This window comes from Teleopsis dalmanni, chromosome 1 (assembly GCF_002237135.1).
Source record: "Teleopsis dalmanni isolate 2A chromosome 1, ASM223713v2, whole genome shotgun sequence".
Lineage (NCBI taxonomy): Eukaryota > Metazoa > Arthropoda > Insecta > Diptera > Diopsidae > Teleopsis > Teleopsis dalmanni.
Window position 1 is genome coordinate 142,432,685 of NC_051846.1, and position 7,890 is coordinate 142,440,574.

The following is a 7,890-nucleotide window of genomic DNA, read 5'->3' on the forward strand; positions in this document are numbered from 1 at the left end:
TTAATAATAGTACTTACATATTTTACCCGCTTCTGTAAAATAAAAAAAAAAATACGAAATAAGTAACAAATATATAATAATATATTAAGAATATAAAAGGAAATAAAAGCTGAACTTCTTCTCTTAAGATATTTGACAGTACAAAAAATATATGTGTGAATGAACAGAGTTATAAATAAGAATCATTACAAAATATCACTCAAAATGTGTACATAGAGTATACCTATACAGTCATTCCTCCTAAAATCACAAAGCACACAAGATACACTATATACCAAAATCGAAAACAATATTTTTGTATTGGAGTATTATTCCAATGTCAAATTTATAGTCAAGTTATTTTGATAGATGCATCCGCGTTCTATAGATGTGGTTCAGGTAGAAAATTATATATGAACTACAGAATTGAGAAGAGAATAACTTCAAATGTGTGTGAACCCGCCGTCGAAAGTAAAGTAAACAGTTTAATTTTGATTAGTAAAATATTAATTAAAATATATAAATAAATAGTTTTTGGATTTGTAATATTTTTATACTAATATAGCATTTATTAACTTTTTTATTATTTTATATAAAAGAAACAACTTGATGCAGAAGATACTTAATTTAATTTATTTTTAATCATAGGATGGTTCTATATAATGTTTGATTATATATGCAACCAGATAAAGGAAACCATTTTTAGAAATGATAGGATAAAGTTTTCATCTATACTATGATAATATAAGTAACCGAATAACATAAAGGTAAAGGAAATCATTAATATTTTGATATATAACTTTAAGTTTATATGTTAGCCATATAAAACTCTAAACACGATTTATTTAGTTTTTGATAGTGATATTAGTCATTAGTATAGTTTCCTAACAACAACACAAGACGTTAATCAAAATCTTTAACTGATAGCTTTAATTTAACCTGGAGAACCATCCCTTGATAATGATGTATAATATTCGTTATTCAAAAATTGAGGCAGGCGAGTATAAATAATAAATATTTTATTTACTTATACACAATAGATCTGAACGAATCAACATAAAATTTAACAGAGATATTAAATATTTACAAGTCTAAAATAAATTTTAAATAGATATTCTTTGAGCAATGAAGACAACTTAGTTTCAATTCAATGGGAGTTAACGTATATCAACTCATTACGATTGTTATAATAAACAGTATAAGTATATTCCCAAAAAATTTATTTAAAATTTTTTTTAATTAACTCAAAGAGTGACACACTAATTTGTATCAAACGAACATAATCGGTTTTATCTTTACTGCATTATAACTCTATTAACAAACTAATTATAGCCTATTCACCATACATTATATGTGATGTATATTTACCTCATAAAATAGTTTAGTAAGAACCAATTGGTTAAAGCAAATATTCAGTCCTTAATAATATTTATATAATTCAAAAAACAAATCAGAAGAATTTTAGTTTCAACTTCACCGATACTTTAATACCACCCTTTATTTAAATAATTATAATAAAAAAATTATTTACTATTTAAATTCTTAAAGAAAATATATACATAGGCACGATTTTGTTAGGGTTAGGTTACCTATTCAAGCGAGTATATCTTTTTGGTTTGATATTATTTTTTATTGATTCAAATCACAAAAACATATAGAAATAACACAAATATAATATAAAATTTCAGAATACATTCAGTCTAGCCCTAACTATGGCCTTCAAACGGTCAAAAAATGAGTTGCCTGCTTCACGAATGAGATCTTCCAGTAATTTGTAATTTCTTCAACGCATCCATACTGTTATATGGAATAGTCTATCGCTATTCGAAAGCCATTCTTTAGACAAAATATTAAAAATTCTTGGTTCAAACGAGCTTTAAGTGATGGTGTCAAGTCTTGTTGGAACGTCCATGGTCTACAACCGAAATGTTTGCGTGACCACGACTCTTAACCAACTTCAAAAAAATTTATCCGATAATAAATGATATTGACTTTGATATCAGGCTCGTTGAAAATGATTGGAGAGCATCCATTGGCGGTCACAGCTGCCTATACTAATACTTGAGATGGAAAATTACTTAGTGTGGCTATTCGTAGTCTCAAATTTTCGGCAGAATTTATGAACTACTCAATTGGAAAAATTTATCATTAGAAAACACAATGTTTAAAAATTCGTAACAACTCCTCTGCTCTTTCAAGTCTAACTTTTTGTTGCTTTGGTGTACGATCTTGTGTCTTTTGGAACTTGTAAGGCTTTACCTTAAGCTCATTTTTGATTATCTAACTCACAGAAATATTTGGTCGCCTATTGTAGTTGGCTTTAGAATACGTTCGAAACATTTTTCGCTTTATACATTGGCATTGATGATTCAAAAACTCCTACGTAGAGCAACTATCGACTTGACTTACTATGACCATTTGGGTGATCCAAATTGTCATTTCTGTTAAGTAAACGTTTGTATTGAGGAATGAGTAACATACTCTTACTTAGATCTTTTAATTAAGTAAATTTATAATTCATTTTCTAATAATATATTTGCAACTTTTATTCAATAGTATGAAGTATACCTAATGTACTTTCAGAAAAAGAAACAAGTTTTCGTTTTCATATCAAGTGTGTTTCTGTGCAATCTGCAGCCAAACTGATCGAACCTACTAGCGTTATGTACCCATTCATAAATTTTACTCTAATTTTAACATTTGGTCTGTGTATTGCTTAGTGACACTGAAAGATCGGTGTTACGATCTAAGAGTGCAAGCATTCGATTTCGTTTCGATTGGATTGTTTAAATTGTATTAAATTTATATTTTGCCAAAACAAAAAAAAATATAAAAAACAATATCACGTTTACGGTTTCTTAATACGCGTTTGCTTTTGAGCAGCTTAGTTTGTACATGCAATGATTTTGATAGAAGAAAAAGCCGATCTGATCAAGGCTACTGATAAAACCAGATTTATACAATATTACGTATTTAATGCATGTCGAAGACATCTCATAACAAATCTTAAAATTTAAAGATAGTTTTAGTGGTAGCATCGGTATATATATATTTTGAGCCTATTCTTCTTTATGATTAATACACTTTTGTATGCGTTCGAATCATTTGTTAAAGCGTTTTTTTCAATCTTGTTCAGACACCTCCAAAATATGATTTTTAAATGCAACAACGGTTTCGACTTCTTCCGACGAATTCACTCTTGACGTTCGGGAACAAAAAGAAGTCATTGGGTGCCAAATCAGGACTGTACTCATCAATTCGATTTTTTGAACGTTCAAATAGTCGGTTGTTAGACGAGATGTGTGAGCACTCGCATTGTCTTATTGGAGAATGATCATCAACGCCGACGGCGCTTGTTTGTTTTTCGTATTTCACTTAAGACTTCCGGTAAATAAATGTTTGTATACCATTCGGAATTGACCATTTTCCGTTTCTGTAATGGTATCCGTATAGTTGCCACAGGACCAGTTTTCTCGAAAAACAAGCGGCCATTTGTTTCGACACCCACATAATCGACTGTTATATACGTTCCGACTCATACGCATATATCCATAATTCGTCACCTGTTACCATCTTATATACATATTTAAAGCACCGGTATTGTACTTCTTCAGCATTTGTGTGGACCAATCAACACGAGCATCTTTTTGAGATTTTGTCAAATCGTTGGATAGGGAATCCAACGAAAATAAACCTTTCTCACTGCTAAATTATGCAGTGTTTTTTTTAAGAACCACTATACTAGGCATTTCATATAGCCATTGAAAGTAAAGTTGAATCTTTAATATTAAATAATGGATCATGTAGATTCAATATTTTCAAAACATCATATATATTTTCAAACGATTAAGTTGTATCAGATGTATATAGCTAACTGGCATTATAGTTATATTATTTTCATTTAATTTCATAAAATATTCAATTATATTTGTAGGAAAGGAGAAAGGGATGCGGAATATCTCACTGACTATTTTCAATGTTAAGTTAAAGTACAACATTTTTAATTATAAAAAAATCTAATAACGACTAACGGAATAACGACTATGTAATGCTTCTATAATGATTCAATATGAAGATTTTATTGAGTTTAAAGAGAAAGAGAGAGAGAGACGAAAATGGAGAGATGTACAGAGAGAAATAAGGAGAAAGAGATATAATAACAGAGAAATAAGAGGAGAGGAGAGAGAGAAATTAAGATATACGAAGAGAAAGAGAGAAATTGAGACAGAGGAAGGGAGAAAGAGAGAAATTGAGACAGAGGAAGGGAAAAAGAGAAATTGAGTTAGAGGAAGAGTAAAAGAAAGAGAGATAATGAGATAAAGGTAAAGGTGGGAGAGAAAGAGACACAGTATTAACATTATTCGAGGTTACTATAATTTGAGATATCACAATCACAGTTAATAATTTAATTTCAGGCTGTGAAGAGATCTTGTTGCGCTATAATATATATGAACAGTTACAAATACAATAATAATAAAACCCTTAAGATGCAATATACAGTGCACATTCCAAAATGACGTGGCGATAAAGCATCAATAACGATATTAATAAATTCATTTGTAATTTATAACATATAGAAAAAAACTATAGCTTCTGGATATGCCATATAGATAGCTTAAGTTAAATTGTTTAAACGAACATAATGAAAAACCAGCCATTACTTTCATTAATTATTCGTATAAGTAAATAATATGTAGAAAGCTATATTTTAAGTTTGCTTCCAATTTTTAATAAAAGCTTAAAAACTTAGTGTAAGTTTATGATTACACATATACATATATATGTTAACATAGTCCACAATACATACTTATTTGTTTGTTTGAAACAATCTACTTTTTAATTACCCGGCAATAATATGTTTGATTGATTGAATTTAACTCGGAAGCATAAAATTAACCGTGATAACACACTAATTTGCTATATTAAATCAATCTTGAAACAACACGTTAACACATATGTAGTTTATTATAATAATTATTAATCATAATTATTAAGGCTGTGAGATCTAGCTTAAATTTGCTTTACTAGTAAAACAAAAAATTCAAAAATTATATTTATTAATTTTAACCGCAACTGCTATTCCGAATTGTACGTTAGATTTTCTATTTTCTGATATTAGATGGTTAGTGAGTATTTGATTCTGGATCGAGTATTTGATGCTACGTATAGCTTAAGATTTTTGTAGCTGATCCAATAAAATCAACATAATACATCAGTCAATAAGTCGTGTAACTGACACACAGATGGCGCTGCCATTGTCAAATTCATATGATGTTTATGAAGTACCAACCTTCAAAAGACTATATGTAAAATTTCATGACATTTTAATTAGTCAAAAAAAAGTGATAGCCATTTAAGTGAAGCTACTTTTGTTATTTTAAAAACAAGGAATTCAATTGGATTGGTTCCTCATCCCCCATATAGTCCAGATTTGACCTCCACGACTACTGGCTATTCACTGATCTAAAAAAAATGCTCACCGTTAAGAAATTCCTCTCAAATGAAGAAGTTATTGCTGCAATTGAAGCCTATTTTGAGATAAAAGACAAATCCTTCTACAATCACGGCATCGAGAAGTTAGAGAAGCGTTGGAATGATTGTATTGCCCTTGAAGGAGATTATATTGATGAGTAAAATCGAATTTTTTCAGAAAAAATTTGTTTTTCTTAGTTAGTCACACGTCTTATTGACTAATGTGTTATGTATATACATTATATGTACATATTACATAGTAAAACACTAATTATATTGTATTTATTTATAAATATGTATATAGATACGATTAGATTATGTTGTACATATATTGGCATATATATTATGAATTTCTCAAAATAATAATAATAAAATATTTTGATATTATTTTAATTATTCGTAGGCAATAATTTTGTACTTTATAAACGTCATGAAGTTCATAACAAAAACTTGATTTTATCAAGGTTAAATCAAATGATGCAATTTAAACATTCACAGAAATAAATAAAACTGGTCAGTTGAAAGCTTTACAACATCGTCTTTTATGATTCTATAAACCAGGATGGATAGCCATGTCAACGATTTTTAAATATTAAAATTATTTTATTTGTTTAATTTAAAAGTTTTCTCTTTATAAGCAAGCATGCATTCATTATATGTGATATATTTGATCACGTCTATTGCAAGTTCTTGACGCATGTGATTAGTTAACTTTTCAACAATATAAAAATACATGAAAGCATAAGTACGAGTATATGACGTCATAAAATCCAAAATAGAGTTGTTATCACCAAACCAATACACTCCATTGGGTAGTTCTATAAATATTTAATATTAAACACTCCTTAAGTAGATAAACAGTTTTAGATTCCAGAAAATTTTTATCGTATGGCATTTGTATCTAATTAAGTGCGATTAAATTTCGTTTATTAATTACGCATATGTAGGTATAACATAGATCGTTTATAATAATATTTTATCTCTGTAATATTAACCTAGAATAAGTTGAAGCTTCACACAGAGTTAATAAAAATTTACTAACAAACCATATCTGTTGCCAATAGTTGTTATTGTTTTATAAAAATATATTTTTTAAAAATAATATTATATCTTTAACGTAAATAGCATAATAATTTCACAGTATAATAAAAGACATAATCATTGGCAATACAAATCTGTAAACATGTTTGCCTGTTAAAATTTATCTCTCCCTGCGCAACTATACTGAGCTCGTCTTCTTCATTGTCATCGTACTGCTTCCCACATATGCAAGCGAAATCTGGATCTTAAGCAGAATAAATGAAAACAAACTGTAAATACTAGAGCGAAAGGTACTTCCAACCATGGAGCTACACCTCAAATGATAAATTCGGTCATAACGCTGAAGAAAAGTCGCCCATCAACTAACAAATGCATTTAATTTTAATTTTTAACTAATGTCCTTAGGTTTTTCTGGGCATAACTATGAAGGCATGTTATGTAGAGAGATAAGACATTACACGCTTTATATTAGTTTGTATAGGTTTGCAAGGCAGTTAAGGAGAGGTCAAAGAATATATACTCTTATATTATAATACATGTAATTTTTTATTAGCATAATAATTTTATTAACTGCCTACCAATTACTATCTGAATTTAAGGTAACCAAACCAATAAAGGTGATGGCTTAGTACAACTATAAGTATAATCATTTTAGTTGATTGTAAAAATGTTATATGTTTATTATTTATATTATTAAATATATATTTAAATTGGATTTTATAAAACATATAAATTAATATATTTTGTTTGAAAAACTTTAATTAATAAAGATTGCTTATAATACCTTATGTTTAAAATGGACTGACGGGTCAAAGATCAATTTGTACAAAATTAAAGTGATAAGTATTCAGTTTAAAGTAATCATTCATGGAAATATATCCCACGACACACACTAATCTGAGCTTAATATCACCATACCCTGCCGACACAGATACGTCTGTTTTAGTACTTACTTTTCAGATTGTTTTTATAATTGCTATAGATAGTAATACGATAGTAAAACGAAACATATTATATTTTTGTTTTCTTATTATATTACGGTTCGACTGGTTGGGACCCACCCCTTATTCCTTACCCCTTATTATATTCGCTCATTCCTAGATTAAAGAAATTATTTAATAACTTTAGAAATTTTTTGTAATTAAAGTTTCAGTTTTTTGTTAATTTTATGATAAATTTATTTAACTTAATTTTTAGACCCCAGGACTGACTGCCATAACAGCAACATATTTGTGTGTTCTTTTTAGTAACTCTTTTACAATTCATGAAATATGACAAGTGACAAAACCTAAACAGCTTAACAGTTCGAAATAGATGACGTGTGTAGTTTTTGTTGGTCAATCTCAATATATTAAAAAGCAAGCTAAATCCACATACCATATAGCTTAGTAGGAAAAG